The 18,612-nt window shown below is 43.4% G+C and overlaps 1 protein-coding gene across 1 annotated transcript in view; it reads left to right on the top strand.

Annotated features, from left to right (window-relative positions):
• Positions 1 to 18,612, top strand: part of PPP4R4 (protein phosphatase 4 regulatory subunit 4) — a 106,640-nt gene that overhangs the window by 31,601 nt on the left and 56,427 nt on the right. The gene's annotated exons all lie outside the window — the stretch shown is intronic.

Raw genomic sequence — 18,612 nt, 5'->3', positions numbered from 1 at the left:
CTGCTAGGATTGGCAGCTCTGGGCTGGGAAATACCTGGAGATTTTGGAGGTAGAGCCTGAGGAGGGTGGGGTTTGGAGAAAGGAGGGACTTCAATGCCATAGTGTCCAATTGCCAAATTGGCCATTTTCTCCAGGGGAACTGATCTCTGTTACCTGGAGATCAGTTGTAATAGCAAGAGATCTCCAGCTACCACCTGGAGGTTGGCAACCCTGCTTGCTGCATATCTCCAAGGTAGAGTGTTATGGGAGAATGAGTAAATAGTACATGACCTTCTAAATACAACAGCATTTAGATCTATACAAGGGCTTTGTTTTCAGTCCCTTTCCTAATACTCCCTTGTATATCGTAGGGGAAAGTATAGTAAGCTTCAACCCTTCCCAATACAGTTGTTGTAATAATTGCTTTTTGGTTTAAGTAGATTGGATGGGTAAGATAAATATCTTTCCTACTGTTTATTGCAGTTTTCACATTGTAAGACACTTACAGTCTTGTATCCAACATGCGTTTAGTTCCCAGGGTACCACACCCCCCACAGAAATTAGTTGGGGTATTTGGACGGTAGCAGCGTGGATGCCGTATAGTAAATTAACTATGATATACTAAGAAAAAAAGATGGGGGGAGGAAAAGGGATTTGTTTTTAAATACTTTTGGGAGCGGGTTTGAGTGCAGGAGAGAAATGTTTCAAAGAAAATCTAAGTAAATAAATAAAATGTGTTCCTTCAAGGATATCAAGGTATTCCAAATCCCCTGTGCAGCTTTGTTGTCTGTTTAATTCCTTGTTCACCACCGTAAGAATTTAAAACAAGGGCAGCAAGATCCGAGTCCAGCATTGTGTTTACTGCAGTGCCCAGCCAAATGGCCCCAGGAAACCCTTCTTAGCTTAAAGTTCTTTTGACTGCCCCTGAACATACTTGTTTCATGCACACGATAGGTCCAACAGTGCCTCTAATCTGTGCGTGAGCTTGAATCCCATGACAAGAGCTCTTTCCCTCCAACTAATCTTAAAAAACTATTAATCATCTTTAGACCTGACAGGGTTGCACCGGCCAATATTTAGTCTGCCACAGGGCAGTGTGTAAGCCTTGGAAATTCAGATAAAACAAGGGGGTTGTTGCTGCTATATTATTATATTCAACTGCAACTTCATACGTGTATCAAAAAGCACAGAAGATGCACTAGAATTGTCTAGGAATCCATGGGGATTTATTTAAGATATGCTGCTTTTCTTAAGATAAGTTCAGAGCAGTTTCTATAGAGAATTTCAGGGTATAATAAGATTCAATCCATTATACAATAAATAAGATTAAAATGAACATCTTGAATCGACTAAAGGGTCAATACAAACCATATTCAACTAAAGCCTTTCTAAATAACTCTGATTTGCGTTTCTTTCTAAACCATCGAAGGGAAGATTCAGCCCTCCCATCCCTTGGCAGTCTGTTTTATAGGGATGGGGCTGCCTCAGCAAAACTTTTTGTCTGGGCTGTAGCTGTCCTAGAAGTGAACATAAGAAAAGCCCTGCTGGATCAGACCAAGGCCCATCAAGTCCAGAAGTCTGATCACACAGTGGCCAACCAGGTGCCTCTAGGAAGCCCCTAAACAAGACGACTGCAGCAGCACCATCCTGCCTGTATTCCACAGCACCTAAGATAATAGGCATGCTCCTCTGATCCTGGAGAGAATAGGTATGCATCATGACTAGTAACCATTTTAACTAGTAGTCATGAATACCCCTTTCCTCCACGAACATGTCCACTCCCCTCTTAAAGCCTTGCAAGTTAGCAGCAGTCACCACATTTTGGGGCAGGGAGTTCCACAATTAAAAATAAGTTTTATCTGTTTTGAATCTCTCATCCTCCAGCTTCAGCAGATGATTCCACGTTCTATTATTATGGGAGAGGGAGAAAAGTTTCTTCCTGTTCGCTCTATCCATACCATGCATAATTTTATAGACCTCTATCATGTCTCCCCTTAACCGCCTTCATTCCAAGCTAACCGCCTTCATTCCAAGCTAAACAGCCCTAAACATTTCAACTGCTCCTCATAGGACAGTTGCTCTAGTCCCCTAATCATTTTGGTTGCTCTTTTCTGCACCTTCTCAATCTCTGCAATATCCTTTTTACCACTGGCAGTAGTCCTTAACCCTTTGGTTTTATCTTTTGACACTTTGTGATCACAAAACATTGGTCTACATCATAGTTGCTGTGTTGCTTGTGTGTGGGGATCCAGGGAGTCTGTGACTGCTTTTTCCTTCCTGTCCATCCGTGACCCTGGGGTGCAGAGAGGAAGGGGTTAACTGCCCCTTGTTCCTCCTCCTCCTCTTCTCAAGTCACTGTATAGCCTGGAGATTACCTGGAGCTTCTTCTCTGGCCTCTTCTGTGGGCCATACGTAACTGAGCACAAGCCCAGCTGTGCCTGCCTTGTGCCTGTTCCTTGTTTGCCTAATAGCCAGGCCGGCCTGGCCCAGCAGCAGCTGTTGCCAGCAGCCCTTTAAAGGGGTTGCTTGGTGATGTGGAAGAGCTCTATGCCACCAGGAAAGGCAGTGTTGTGCAGTCTAGGGCAACCGTAGGAACGGTTGGCAGCCCTAAGGTGGTGGTAGTGGTTGTTGTTATTAATTTGATTTCTAGCCCTCCCTGAATCACCAGCCAGGCCATTAACAGTCATTAAAATAAACAGTTAAAATCTAACATCTCTGAATTGAATTAAAACAATACGAATGATTTCCTAAAATTAAATACAAAATTAAGTACAAAGATGGCGCTCAATCCACAGAGCAGTTGCTGGAGAACTGAGGAGCCCACACCATCAGACCAGTGGTGTGGGGGAGATAGGGAGGTGCTGCCCTCAATCATAGGCCTGGTGGAATAGCTCCGTTTTACAGACCCTGTGGCCCAGGTAAGTCTGGGAGAAGGCCTGACCTTGGACAGTTTCACACTGGGCTTAAAGTAGAATAAATGTGCTGAAAAAAGCCATAGTACAAATCAGTGTGAGGCATATAGAACATGACACCCCTTGCTACAAATTGAGTTGAATAAATGAAATGTCAGTCTTTAGCTATATTTGTCCATTGCATTTGGAGTCATGAATGATTGATGTGGCAGGAAGGAATTCCATCACATTTAATATGTTGTTCATAGCAATGTGTATGCAACAAACTAGATGTGAAATTCAGAAAGGCACTCTTGGCCACAGCTGCCACCTGCTTATCCAGTGGTAGGCCTGGGTCCAAGAGCACCCCCAGACTACAGACTTCAAGGGGGGTGCAACCCCATCCAGAACGGGTGACCATTTAAATCCCGCATTAGATCTTTTGCCCACCAGTAGTATTTGTCAGGATTAAGCTTTAATTTATTAGCCCGCATCCACTCCAGAACTGCCTCCGGGCACTGGTGCAGGGTTTCCACGGCCTCCCCGGGATCAGCTGGGAGTGGGAGATAGAGCTGAGCGTCATCCGCATATTGGTGACAACCCGGCCCAAATCTCCAGATGACCTCACCCAACGGTTTCATGTAGATGTTTATTTAATTATTTATTTAATTGTTTATTTACATTATTTATAGTCCGCGTTTCTCACTTGGACTCAAGGCTGATTACACACAATGGGTCAATTCAGTTGATGGATGGGGCATTCAATAAACAATGCAACAGGATTAGGGTTATACAACCAGCCAGAAGTCTAAAAACGGAACTGAAGCAAAGCATAAGTTTTAACATGACACATTAAACGGTGCAAAATTCCATAGTAGGATCCTAGATTCAGCAAGTTATTCACAGTAGTCTAGACCAGGGCTTCTTAAACTTTTCCCACTCATGACCCTTTTCTGCCCAAAACATTTTACGCGACCCCGGGTATATAGGTATATAAAACAGGTATACAAATCAAACATTTACTGATAACAAATCATAAAGAAATTAATTTTACAATTGAAAAAAGATTCATGACCCCCACATTCGGTTACGCAACCCCATATGGGGTCACGACCCACAGTTTAAGAAGCTTTAGTATAGACCACAGTCCCTATTAATTTTTCCAAGTAACTTTGTGACTCATTTAGTACAGTGCAACTCCATTGCCTAGTGTAGAAAAGCCCTCTTGAATAATTCAGTTTTGCATAGTTTGCGGCAAGCTAGGAGAGTGGGAGCCTTCTAGACTTCCTCAGGCAGGCCTTTCCATAAAATGGGGGCCACAACAGAGAAGGCACATTTACGGGCAGTGATTTTGCCTGTTTGTAGTTTGGCACCTGCAGAAGACCCTGCTCTGATGTGCAAAACTGTCGTTGCAGAGCATGGGGGAGAGGCAATCTTGCTGATATGAGACATTAAAGAGCATAGGGGACAAAATGGAATCTTGTGGGACCCTTGCAAGGGCAGAAAGGTGGGATACAAATTTTGTAGATAAATACCAGCTTCTCTCTGGGTTGAAATGATGGCTGTCAACAAATCTGCGAGATATGGATAAAAGGATTTGTACTTATAGCACTCTTGCCGGCATTGCCGTTCAAAGGCTCTGCCCAGTTGCCCTGTCTCCCACTTCTCTTGTTCTAACTAGCATAGGGACAGTCTTTCACTCTTGCATGCTTTAGATAGGGTGAGCTTGACCGCTGCCCCTGCTCTTTGGAAAACCGTACCAAATTAGGTGTAGTGTGGGTACAGAGACCAGGTTTTAGGCACTCAGTGCATGAGAAGGTTTAATAAGCAAAGGAAAAAAATTACGCATGGTCTCTACAAGAGTCGGGTTGAGCAACGATAAAAAGAAACAGTGAAATCATGCAGGTTTGCAAACCCTAACGCTATATTATCCTGAAAGGTATTAAAGCAGGATAGGCTAGTATCTCTAAAAGTTGCATAACTGAAAATCCATCATTACCTTAGCTCTCATAGTTCAGGAATTCTCCCTGTTGTCCATTAATACGTGGTCGAGATGGAGTCCCATTGTAAAGGGTTAGTTCTTCATAGCTTGGGCATGGAAGAACCCTAGAGATAAGAATAAGAGAGCTCCTTGCTTGTGTCCAGAGATTTTATAATCTCCCCTTGAGAGTCTCTCCTCCTCTGGGGTCAGTCCTGATCTTCCTAAGAGGAAGAAATATGATCTTTTGGCTTTTCAAATCTCTGTCTCTTAGGTGTGGTCCTCTAGCTTCCATGTTAGATAGTTAACCTTTTGTCTTGTGCTGGCTAGAGCCATTTGCACCTCTAAACCCTGAAATGCATGGCACTTGTGTCAGTGATGACTCACAAGTTCACAAGGTTGGAAGAGACCACAAGTGCTATCCAATCCAACCCCCTGTCATGCAGGATCCCACAATCAAAGCACTCCCGACAGATGGCCATCTGTTTAAAGACATCCAGCCTCTGTTTAAAGACCTCCAAAGACGGGGACTCCACCACCCTCTGAGGCAGCGCATTCCACCGTCGAACAGCCCTCAGCGTCAGAAAGTTCTTCTAATGTTTAAGTGGAATCGCTTTTCTCTTAGTTTAAATCCATTGCTCTGTGTCCTAGTCTCTGGAGCAACAGAAAACAAGCTAGTTCCCTCATCAACATGACATCCCTTCAAATATTTAAACATGGCTGTTATGTCTCCTCTTAACCTTCTCTTCTCCAGACTAAACAAACCCAGCTCCTTAAGTCTCTTCTCATAGGGCATGGATTCCAGACCTTTGACCATTCTGGTCACCCTCCTCTGGACACGCTCCAAATGTCAACATCCTTCTTAAATTGTGGAGCCCAAAACTGGACACAGTATTCCAAGTGAGGTCTGACCAATGCAGAATACAGTGGTAGTATTACTTCCTTTGATCTAGACACAATCTAGACTCACCAGTACTAGCTATGAACTTGCAGCCATGTACTTGTACATAGACAGAGTATAGTCCCAATCATTGTAATATAAATGTGATCTTTATGGGAGAAGGAATTTCTCTACAGGTGTGTTGACAGGAAATGGGTGGTCCAAGACTGTCTCCCACATCCCCATCCAGGCCTCCCTATTGGCACTATTCGAGCCACTCATGCTCTGCTGAGCCCTGTGAGAGTTGTCTGTGGCATGACCCCTGTGTCTGTGGTAGTATATCTGATTTCTTATTCAGTTTTCTGGCAGCACCCTCCACCACACACACTTCATCCGATATAGTTCTCAAGTGGATCCTCAGTAGCATCTTTCGGAGGGCTGGGGGCTACCCTGTAATGGGAAAGGTGGCAAAAAATCCCTTCTGTAACGCAGCTTGTTGGCAGATGGACTGAATCCACCTGTGGTTTATAACGGTGGTATAATTGATTTTTAATGCCAGTCTAAACGTTCTGAGTCATAACTGCTCTTTTAAAATATCCATCTATCATCTATGCATCTATTCTCTGTCCTTTACTTACAAAGACAATTAGGTTCTGTTAATTAAAATATATATTTTAAAGGGGCTATTGGGCTTAGGTAGGACACTTGCGCTACATTGAGTATTGTGTCAGAAGTAAATCTTGAGCTTCAGGGCCAGAGCTAAATGGAAATGCATGAAATAAGTAATTTCCATATCTTTCTCATGAATATGCAAGTTCTCATTCTCTGAACATCTTGTACTTATTCTATCATACTCTGAAAATGCTAACCGTTGATTATGAAAAGCTTGCAGCAACTCTTAGAAAATCTTACTATATGGATCGGAGACCTTGAGATCTGATAATTAGGATGTTGGGGCTGTATTTTTGTCTTGAGCTTTGTTTCTGAGCTTTTTGCAAAATCCTTTTTGCCATCATTTTTATAATGTGGCTGTGAGCCGCGAAGGTTTAAGAACTTGGCTTTAAAAAAAACCCTCACAAAATTAAAATTACATTGTCGACAACCCTAACAAGGTGTTGAAAAGCAGTGCAGCAGATTTTGTGTTTGCCTATCCCTTAGAAGGCTTTTTGATATTGCACAGAGAAGCTTGTTAATTGGAGAGAACAGCTCCCCCCATAACCTTTATTCCCAGTGTTTTTCAAAATGTGCAGTCTGATCTGATTAATGTTAGTTCAGAAGCAAGGCCCACTGAGTTCGAGGGAAATTATTCTCAAGTAAACATGCATGGAATTGCAGCCTTACATCCCAGTACTATGCATATTTACTCAGAAGTAAGTCTCTTTGAACACAGTGGAGTTTACTTCCATGTTAGTGTGCATACAAGTGCAACCATAAGTGTTTTTTAATGGGTTATAGCTCTTGCAGTAAGGCAGTTGGATCTGCTCTCCCACCCGGTCAAGAAGGTCTGCTTCTTCCCTAGAAGCATGTTTCTGAAGTCAAGGTTCTGAGATCAATTAAGGTCAGGGAAACAGTGTTGCCAGCATGGTGTAGTGGTTAAAAGCAGTGGTGTGGAGTCTGATCTGGAGAACCGGGTTTGATTCCCCACTCCTCCACATGAGCGGTAGAGGCTAATCTGGTGAACTGGATTTGTTTCCCCACTCCTACACATGAAGCCAGCTGGGTAACCTTGGGCTAGTCACACTCTGTCAGCCCCACCTATCTCACAGGGTGTCTGTTGTTGGGAGGGGAAAGGAAGGTGATTGTAAGCCGGTTTGATTCTTCCTTAAGTGAGAGATTCTTCTCTTAAGGTTCTTCTCTTAAGGCAAAAGATGTTCAGGGGTAGTTTGCCATTGCCTGCCTCCACATCAGGACCCTGGTGTTCCTTGGAGGTCGCCCATCCAGATACCAGGGCCAACCCTGTCCAGGTTAGGGCCTGAGACCCATTAGGTTTATTTTAATTGTAAAATTTTTCATCCCTTTAAAACAGTTAATTTCATTGCAATTAATTGGTAACAAATATTGGCCTGATTCAAACATCACACTGTCTGATGAACATGGTTTGAAATTAGGAACTAGCAAGGAGCCCGAATGCGTCTTCCTTTCCTTCTGCTCTTGGTAGTGACAATTCCCACTTACCTTTCCTGACAACTGGTTCACCAAAAAGGTCTGAACGACATAATTTGGGAGGCCAGGTCTATATGTGCAAGCAGGATGGGGTGGTGGAATGGAGCTTTACACTCCAGGCTGCAGGTGGGGTGTGCGGTTTTTGAATGTTCTATGAAAGATTCCTTACAAGTAAAAAACTAACATAACAGCAGGAAACTTCTGGTGTAGCCTATTTCCCGCTGTCCTAGTTTTTAGAGTTGCTGTTATGTAGATAGGAGTACCTAGCTTGCTGGGGGTAAAGTGTAGACGACTGGGGAAGGCACTGGCAAACCACCCCATAAACATCATCTGCCTAGTAAACGTTGGGATGTGACGTCACTCCATGGGTCCGTAATGACACGGTGCTTGCATGGGGGACTACCTTTACCTTTTATTGTATAAATATAGATGATTGCACTGAATAAGATACCACAGTAAACCCTTATTAAACCCTTGTTTTCACTAACAAGGGGAAGGGGTAATTCCAGTTGCCAGACCTTGGTTTGATAATTAGGGAGCATCTTGCTTTTACCATACAGTTTCCTTTTCCTATGTTCCTTTATATTTCATATGAATTCTTTACAAGCTGTTTAATTCCTCTCATGTGGTCAAAGAGGTGAACAGTTAATTATCATTTATTTTGGTACTCACATTGGTACCCGCTTTTAACCATGTGCTGTTGTTGTATTGGTAGGTTTGTATGGCTTGGACCACAAGATATTAAGGGAACTGTCTACAGTAGCTGCTGAGAGGAAAGCAAAGGCTTTAGGAATTTCTCAATGTCTTAATTCAAATTAATAATTTATGAACAAGTACTCAATCCTCCTGTCTACTATGGATAGTCTCATTTTGTCACATTGGTAGTAATGTGCAGGTTTGCTTTAACCTGTAGAACCTTCATGTTGCATCCTACCTAGAAAGTCTGTATTCACTGGGAGCAGTACATTCCTCCTTATGCATGGAAAGGATCTCCATAGGCATTGTATGGAGCCATCCTCACTGCTCCCCAGCTAGGTATACTGCAACTGTGCAGGTACACTGCAAACACACACTGCCATGCCAATAACATGAGACTGTCCCTTGGGTCACATATGGTTATCCAGCAGCCTGTTGCTGTACAGATCCTCGGCATGTAGAATATGCATGGATGTTGGGTTGTGCTGACTAGACAGTTATTGACTTGTTCCTGATTTCTGACAATGGAAATGACTGGAGCTGAGTTTCTACAGCTGTGCAAACCTCTCCTTTAGAACTGGGATTAGTAGACATAGGCGGTAATCCTAAACAGGTGTACTCAGAAGTAAGTCTCATGTTATTCAATGGGGCTTACTCCCAGGAAAGTGTTCTTAGGCTTGCAGTCATAGCGTTTTTATTTCTCAATTGCTTGATTTTGGCCCTTTAAATTTATTACTTTTTTGATTCTGCATTGAATAGAGAGAAGGTTTTTTATGACTCAATCTGAACAGGGATTCATGGTCATCCCTAATTTTATATATGTCTTTTAATTATGTATGGAGTAGTTTATTTATTATTTACTTATTTTAGCATGCCTATGTGGCTCTGTAGAACTCTCCAGGAGGTTCAAATTTCATGTGTGTTTGTAGGCATGTGCATGTGTGTATAACTGTAGAGACTTAAATGATTTTGCTCAAGATTTATTCTTCTCACTATCATATTACACCAAGCGAATTTTATGCTGTGGAGATTTTGAAAACCATACATATGGCTTGGGTAATTGGAAGAACTGTGGTCAGGCGTACATATATACATATGGTGGAATTCTTTCAAAATCAGATTGTTTTGGAAGGAAGTGTTAACAGTTGTTCTGCGGAGAAGCTATTTCCTTCCTTCACAGCAAGTTATCAGAAAAGGACATCACAATTTTGTTCAGTGTTTTCTGCCAGCAACAAGGCCATACATGGAAAACTGTAGCAGGCTTGAAGGATCCCTGATACACAATCTTGGTTGAAAAGGTTTTGGGAGCTAGCATAGCTAAAAAACAAAAACATTGAGATCTAAACAAGTGAGGGACCTGCAAGGACATGCAGGGGACATCTCATTTCCCCTTCTCTCAATACATAGCCTCGCCCCTTTTCCTGCTTCCTTCTCTCCTTCCTACCCACTAGCCAACCGACCATTATCTGCTCCTCTATCTGCAGTTTCCTTCCTTCTCTCCCCCTGGCAGTCTGTTCCCAGGAAAGCTATGGCTCAGTTGTGCAGTGCCAACTGAGGTGGGCCCATTTGCACTGGATGGAACCTTCAAGGACTTTCGAGGGCACCTCACTTTGTCCTGCATCCCCTTCCCACACTATTTCCTCTTTACCTCATTGTAGCAATTTCCATATCCTCACCTTTCCCTGCTTCCTTCTCTCCTTCACACCTATCCTCCAAGCTACCTTTTATCTGCCCCTCATCTTATTTACTTCATTTATATCCTACTTTTCTCCACAGTGGGGACCCAGTGTAGCTTACATTATTCTCATCTCCTCCATTTTATCCTCACAACAATCCTGTGAGGTAGGTTAGGCTGAGAATGTGTAACTGGCACAAGGTCACCCTGCAAGTTTCCACAGAAAAATGGACATTTAAAGTCCCAGTCTGAAACTCTACCACTACACTGCACTGACTTTTGTAGGGTGGCTGCTGTAGAACAGTAGCGAACAACCAGGCCTGGGAGATGCAGTTAGGCTGGTATCAAGTTGCCTGGCAGTTGCTGCTAGGTCTTGCCCTGGTAAGCCCTCCCTCAAAGGCCAAAACAGCCCCAGAAAGGGTACCCCCTCCTTTTCCTGATAGAAACCAGGCTGAAACCAAGCATGGAATGCTGGCCAAACTGTTGTGGTTCCTTAGCAACAGCCACAGAGGGCAGCTGTTTATTAAACCTACAGGATCTCCTTTTATCATTTTGGGTTTCTTTTTAATTGCTCAATGATTTTTTTTAAGATTTCAGATTTTTCTGTAAATCTGAAGCATTATTCAGGTTTGTTGAAAGATCTTGTCCATTCACTGCTCCAATTTCTGGATTTAAGTATCCTCAGAAGGGGGCACACTTTGCTATTTGAATATACAAGTGGGAGTGGCTATCTCATTCCTCCCCACCTTTGCTTCTTCCCCTCTCCACCCACTTCTCTCAGCCTCTCTCTCTCCCTTCCCCCATACCTTCACTTACTTTATGTCTCTTTTACTCCCTTATACTTACTGTCACTCTCTCTTTCTGCCTCCTCTACCTCATCACTCTTTCTTTCTGCCTCAACTTTCTTTCCAACTCTCTCTCCCAGGCATGCGCCTGGGAGCTTTCTCTCCAGCAAAGGTGCTGCCGATTCTCCCAACTGCCTGCCTGGCAGCTTCCTCTTCCCACAGCAATGGCGGCGGCGATTTGCCTGGCTGCCCACTTGACTGGCAGCTTTTCCCCCTCACAGCAACAGTGCCGCTAATTCTCCTGGCCACCTGCCCAGCAGTTCCCCTCCCCCACACCAGTGGTGGTGGGGACACGCCTGGCCACCCAGCCGCTTTCCTCCCAGCATACACCAATGGCAGCAGCAACTCTGCCAGCCGCCTACCCAGCAGCTCCCCCCACCCAGCAGCAGCACCAACTCTCCTGGCTCCCCCCCCCCCACAAATACAAAAGGCAGTAACGACTCTCCCAGCCACCCACCTGCCTTGCAGCTTCCCACACATGCCAATGGCAGTGGCAACAACTCTCCAGTCTGTCTGCCCAGCAGCTTCTATCCCCCCACACCAACAGTGGTGGGGACTCTCCCGGCAGCTTCCACCCCACACACAATGGTTCCAGCGACCTCCCCACCTACCTACCTGCAACCTTGCTGCTTCATCAACTTTGCGATGAGGGGGAGCACTTAAAACCCCTAATGTATTGTTTTAATGTTTTCAGATATTTCTGCAAACCTGGTGGGTCCTGTAAGTTTGCAGAAATATCTGTTTATAGTCAGTGTAGCCCCAATCCATGGATTTAGATATCTGCAGATTGGGCCACACTTGACTATTAGAATGTTAAAAAAAGATGGAGAAATGTCACCATCTTCTCATGCTCTTGCTTAGAATTTACAGATTCAGAAGTACATAAAAGTGGCCATGTTGGATCAAACTTATGGCCCATCTAGTCCAGCATCCTGTTTCTAACAGTGGCTAGTCAAATGCCACGGAGGCAAGTCCATGAACAGGGCTGGAAGTCAACAGCCCTTACCTGCTGACAGCTCCCCTGCATCTGACCATCAGAGGCTTTCTGCATCTGAGCTAACATGGCTAAAAGCCATTGAGAAACATCTTCCATAAATCTGTGCAGTGCTCTGTTAAATCCATCTAAGCCAGAACCCTCAAACACATCTCAACTCAATGAGCACCACAAGTCAACTACCCATTATGTGAAATAGTGCTTCCTTTTGTAGGTCTTGTATTTGCTGCCCTTCAGTTTCATAGGGTGACCCTGATTTTCTGTTATACTTTCTGGTTGTTGAGAACATCCTTCCCTCCCCCACCCCCTAATAGCTAATTTTAGCTTATTTGTCTTCTAAAGAATATATCTCCTCATCCAATATATGGTATCTAAAATAAAACAAAAACAAAAACCGGTGCTTGCACAGGGGACAACCTTTACCTTTAAAATAAAAAGGTGGGGAAAAGCAGAATGCATTCTTTTTTCAAAAAGTATTTTTCCCATGAACATTAGCAATGTGAACTGTGTTCACACAATGGTAGAACAGTTAAATTGACTATAAATACAGGGGTTTGGAAATGCTTTCCTGTACTTAGTTGTTAAAAAAGTGAGTGCTTCTCAGTGATACTGAACTTGCTCTGTATCCTTCCCCCACCCACCCCCCTGAAGGAATAACTATCTTGTGTTTATTTTGGTGTGTCTTTCTCTGTTCAAACTGTCAGAGCTTGACCATACAGTGATAAATCATTTCTTTCGAAGGGTTGAAGAGTTAGAGAATCACCAATTCTGCCATTTCAGTAGAAGTAAAATAAAAAAAATTCCACAGTTGGAAAATTACTGTTTGTGTAGGTGTTGAAAAGCCTCTGCTTCACATTTTGAATTGGCAGCAAGCCAGATTTTTGGAGTTTTTTTTTTAAAAGGAAAGTCCTTCCTCTTCTTTAGAATTGCAATGCTTATTATACTGCTATAACATGCAGCTTACACAAGCCCCCTCCCCCCCCTTGGGCCAAAATTAATGACCCCCCCAGCCATTTTATTGGATAAATACTAGGAATATCCTCAGCATTTGTAGAGCATTACAGTGTGACACACTCGGGTGTGTTTCAGAGGGTAGCTGTGTTGGTCTCCAGTAGCACAGCCAGATTCGAGTCCAGCAGCACTTCAGAGACCAACAAGATTTCGATCTCATATCTGATGAAGGGAGCTTTGATTCTCGAAAGCTTATATCCCCTGAAAATCTTGTTGGTCTCTAAGGTGCTACTGGGATCTCAAATCTAGGTGTTCTAAGGTATGTTGGTCAAATGTATTGTATGTGAATATGACGTTTCTGGTACAGAATTACTATCTTTCCGTTGAGTCTTGTTTTGGAAGCAATTCAGCACTTTGTGACAGTTTGAGGGACAGACATTGTGTACTTGATGTTTCCATCTGGCCTTTCTGGCAAATCTCCATATGTGTGAATGCATTGAGAGTCATATATAAACTCATGTAGCTGCTTTATACTGAGTCAGACTTGTAGATTCATCTAGCTGAACGTGAACTATCTCCAGGTCTGGTAGAAGACTCTCTCTGCTCTGCTGCCTGAGAACTTTGTACCTGGGGATGGAAGCTGGACCTTGTGCAGGCTTGTGTGGTGGTGGTGGTGGGGCAAATTCTGCCAATTTCCTTTTCTGGCTGCAGCCCATCACACCCTTTTGCTGCTTCTGTGGATCCCATGATGTTCTGAAAAACCCGTGGAGTGCCGCAATGGAAATAGGTGAACTGGCAAAAGGCCCCTTTGCTAACTAACTCTGTTCACAGTTCTTTGGGATCCCATCCAGTATTCTGCAGGAATCTGTTTGAGTCAGGAAGTAAATTGTCATTTTTAATGAAGCTACTTTAATTGAACCTTGATTTTTATTTCAAATTGAGTAGCACGAGGCTTTTATAGAATAAATGAGCAATTGGTACTCTTAAAGGAATCCAGGCATTTTCCCTGTAGGAAGCACTTCTGAAACTGGGCTGTTGACACTCAAATTATGATTTTTTTTTTGGTCATTGAGGAGCATGAGATTTTTCTCTCATCTGGTGCGTCAGTAGTGATACTGAGTGTAGTTTGGAATGGGGAGGCATAAATTCTCGGAAACCTATTATTTAGTGCCTGTGATTTTTAGTAGATACAAACAACATAATTTACCTCATGCCATCCTTGATATTTAAATGTATTTGTTTAGGTTAAATAAAAACCCTTCTTTGGAGGCCAAATGTTTCTCCTAATATGACAAACAGTGAGCAAGCATAAGTGGTTTAGCTTATAGTGAAAGCTATCATTTTAGGTCTGCAGGGCAGCCAGATTTATTTATTTATCTATTATTTATTTAGGCATTTTTAGCCGGCTTTTCTCCCCAGCGAGCCCTAAAGTGGATTACAAAAAAATAAAAGGCAAGATATTCCACATTACAAAAACCAATCGACAAAGCAAATGAAGAAAACAAACAAATGCATCTGGGCTGGGCTGGATCTGCCAAGCTGACTATTTTAGCTCCTGGGTTGCAAGCTAAGAGCTCTTCGGCTTTTGTCTCTGGCCCAGCCTGGGCTATGTACCTTGAGGAGGAGGAAGGGGGGAAGGAAGTCAGCTTAGATGGACCTCAGCTGCTGTTAGCTTGCTGCCAGCAACCCAGCAGGATCTTCATTTCCCCTTTCTGCATTGTGGCATGATTCAAATGTAACACCAAGCCATAATTAGAAGAATCCTGTCTTCCCCATTTCCTGCTCTTCCTCTTCCCACTCAGTCAATTAATGTCTTCTGTGTCATCACAAACCATATTTCACCATTACTTCCATACTGGCACACTATGGTCTGCGCTTGAACGGCAGACCAAGATAATAAACCGTGGATTATTTGTGGTTTGCGAACCAGGTTTGGAAAACAACCCAACTCCCTTTGTCCATTTGGGTGTAATGGTAAACTGGGCAGTAGAAAAGAGCAAGAGCCCAGTAGCACCTTAAAGACTAAGGTCATTTATGCATGGCTGTTTCACTCGCTGTCACCCCTCCGATGACTTCGGGTCTTTGTGTTGATTATGCATGTCGTTTCTGACCATCACAGGTTGCCTCGCTTTCCCCCTGCATTTCCCCGTGTTTTCAGAGACCTGTTTCATCTCGAATTTGAGCAAGAGCGAGGTCGGAAATGACATGCATAACCAACATAAAGACCTGAAGTCATCAGAGGAGTGATGGCGATGGAAACAGCCATGCATAAAAGACCTAATGAAATTTCTAGCAGGGTATGAGCTTTCGTGAGTCTCAGCTCACTTCTTCAGATGGTAAACCACGGTTTGTGCTAAAGCAGAAATCACTTATTGGTTTGGATCCAGCTGTGCATAAGTGGAAACATAGACATGTGCTGTTCCTGTTGTGCAACACCTACTGCGGGGGTGTCCAAGATGGTGCCCGTGGGTAGCCATGATGCCTGCTGACGCCTTTCCTGGTGCCCGCCAAGTTTTCAGAAAATAGGTGGGGCTAGGTGGAGTTCCTGTCCAGCAGGGCTTCTGATTGGCCATTGGAGATCTGATTGGCTATGCAAATTAAAATAACATTGTTTCAGTGGCAGCTGCCACTACAATGTTGGATTTATTCTGTCTCTCTTCTCTTTTCCAATGTATTTTTAAACATTGTTCCTATTGTCCTCTGTACATGGGATTCCTGTGCGTGGCTCCTCCTCCTCCCATGGTGGTCATGTTGTGGTTGTGCCCACCACAGTGTAAGAATTCTTGTGTTTTTGCTTGCACAAGAGCTCTAGTGTAAATGGAAAAATTGTGCAGGATCCAACCCATTGATTCTAGCTGTGAGGGGGAAGAACTTGTTCACATAGCACGCGTCATGACATTAGGGTGTGGCATTGCATTTGAGTGTTGTCATATGAAAGGCCTGTGTCCTTTTATAGTTTAAGAGAAGAAACAGGAAAACAAAACCTTTTGGCCACATAGACTGCTTAGTTCTCTACTTCCTGGCATATTCTTGGCGCATGCACAAACAAGAGGGGGCAGAGATTTTACAGCAAAGAGCTTATGCTTCCCACACTGGCCTTCTACTATCAGTTTGAAGTAACTGAGCTAAAATGGGCTAATGTGACCTCATACCATTCTAATTTGATTGCTTTTTGGAAAACTATCAATATCAAGAAAAGATCTAGAAAGAACTTTTCAGGTCTAAGGGCAGCAACAATTTCTTCAGGTTTAATAATGTCACTTGACAGTACATTCTGTGCCCTTTAAATATGCAGCAGTGTATAAATTCATACCATGTATCTTTCTGCTTCTGGAGACAAATTGGAGAGGTGGCTTCTGGCCACCCAGATTGGTCTGACTATCACTGGAAAGGGAATGCTGTACTAAAGGGGGTCCGAGAGAGCAAGGCATTTTTAATTAATCATAGAATCATAGAGTTGGAAGGGACCATCAGGGTCTAGTCCAACCCCCTGCACAATGCAGGAAATTAACTACTACCTCCCTCCCACACCCCCAGTGACCCCCACTCCATGTCTAGAAGATGGCCAAGATGTCCTCCCTCTCTTAAAAACCTCCAGGGAAGGAAAGCTTGCCACCTCCAGAGGAAGCCTGTTCCTCTGATGAACCATTCTAACGGTTGGAATATTCTTGCTGATGTCTGGACTGAAACTCTTTTGATTTAATTTCAATCCGTTGGTTCTGGTCCGACCTTCTGGGGCAACAGAAAACAACTCGGCACCATCCTCTATATGATAGCCCTTCAAATACTTGAAGATGGTTATCATATCTCCTCTCAGTCTTCTCCTCTTCAGGCTAACTTACCCAGCTCCTTCAACCTTTCCTCATAGGACTTGGTCACCATCTTTGTTGCCCTCCTTTGGACATGTTCCAGTTTGTCTACATCCTTCTTAAATTGTGGTGCCCAAAACTGAACACAATACTCTAGGTGAGGTCTAACCAGAGCAGAGTAAAGTGATAGCATCACTTTGTGTGATCTGGGCACTATTCTTCTATTGATACAGCCCAATATCTCATTTGCCTTTTTAGCTACTGTATCACACTGCTGACTCATGTTCAGTGTTTGGTCTACTAAGTCCCAAAGATCCTTATCGCACACACCACTGCTCAAACAAGTCTCCCCCCTTCTATAATTATGCATTTGATTTTCCTACCTAAATGCAGAACTTTACATTTAACTTTGTTGAAGTGCATTTTATTAGTTTTAGCCCAATTCTCCAGCCTGTCAAGATCATCTTGTATCCTGGCTTTGTCTTCTACCGTATTTGCTACCTCTCCCAATTTAGTATCATCTGCAAATTTAATAAGCATCCCCTCTATTCTTTCTTCCAAATAATTTATAAGGATTTGAGATTTGCGAAAGACCAGTCTTTACGTAATAATTGCATGTACAGAGGTTCCTAGTTTTATTTATGTTCCTAAGCAGTTGTCTTCTAAATTATTTAGACAGTGATTCGTAAATAGCTAGCCTACAGAGGCACGGGATAAAGATGTCTTATTTCTGATACAGGGCTAAATTTGCTTTGACTGTGGAGAGAGCATTCTTTTCTGTGTTAACTGCAAAGAATTACAGATTACAATGGTTAACTTGCCAGAGGACTAGCTATGGGGCCCTGGTTGGGGGTGGGGATGTAATTCTCCCCTCAGTTATTTTATTCACAAATGAAAATAAAGTGGTTTGAGTCCCTGCAACCCACTCATGCAAGGTTGCAGATCTTCCCCCACTTCCCCCTCCTCCCGGCAAGTCACTTCCAACCCTGGGAAAGTTTATTCTCAGAGTTGTGGGGCTTGACTGGATTAATAGCCATTTGGTTTGGTGGGCTACATTGAGGGAGGGGGAGAAGAGGGTGAAATTTCTCCCTTTTGTGTCAGCAGAATGCTGACAGAAGAGGCACGCAAGGTGACTACAACCCATGAAACCACATGGTTGTTATTCCACATGGGTCCCACATAGGGTTGACAACCTTCATGTGGGGCCTGGAGATCTCCCGGAATTACAAGTGATCTCCCCCTGGAGAAAATGGTTGCTTTGGAGGGTGGACTCTGTGGCATCATATCCCACAGAGGTCCCTCCCCAAACCCTTTCCTTCCCAGGCTTCACCCTCAAATCTCCAGCAATTTCCCAACCCAGAGTGGACAACTGTAGAATCACCTTTCCCAGACTCAGAAATGGCTGCGGAGAGGAAGGGGAAATGGGAAGATCTGCAGCAATTAGCTCCTTCTGCTGATGAATTGCTGGATCCAGCCCACTATTTTGTTGCTTGTCATCCCCGAAAGACAGAATTGGTTAAAACAACAATGCTGAAAGAAAAACCCCTTCAGAGACTTGTGATGCTGGGTGAATGATTGATTCTGCATTGTGCTCAGCTTCACACTTTTCTCCATTCCCTGCCTCATCAATAAGTACAGTTTTTATCAATTTCTTACTTTTTTCATATTGAAAGTAGAAATGTTTATGTTGTGTTTGCTGGTTAATTTAAACTAAAGTTCTGTTTATGGGTGCTTTTACTCAAAACCATAAA

This window comes from Euleptes europaea, chromosome 6 (genome assembly GCF_029931775.1).
Source record: "Euleptes europaea isolate rEulEur1 chromosome 6, rEulEur1.hap1, whole genome shotgun sequence".
NCBI lineage: Eukaryota > Metazoa > Chordata > Lepidosauria > Squamata > Sphaerodactylidae > Euleptes > Euleptes europaea.
The sequence above is the reverse complement of the archived record's forward strand: the minus strand, read 5'-3'. Positions and strand labels throughout refer to the sequence as shown.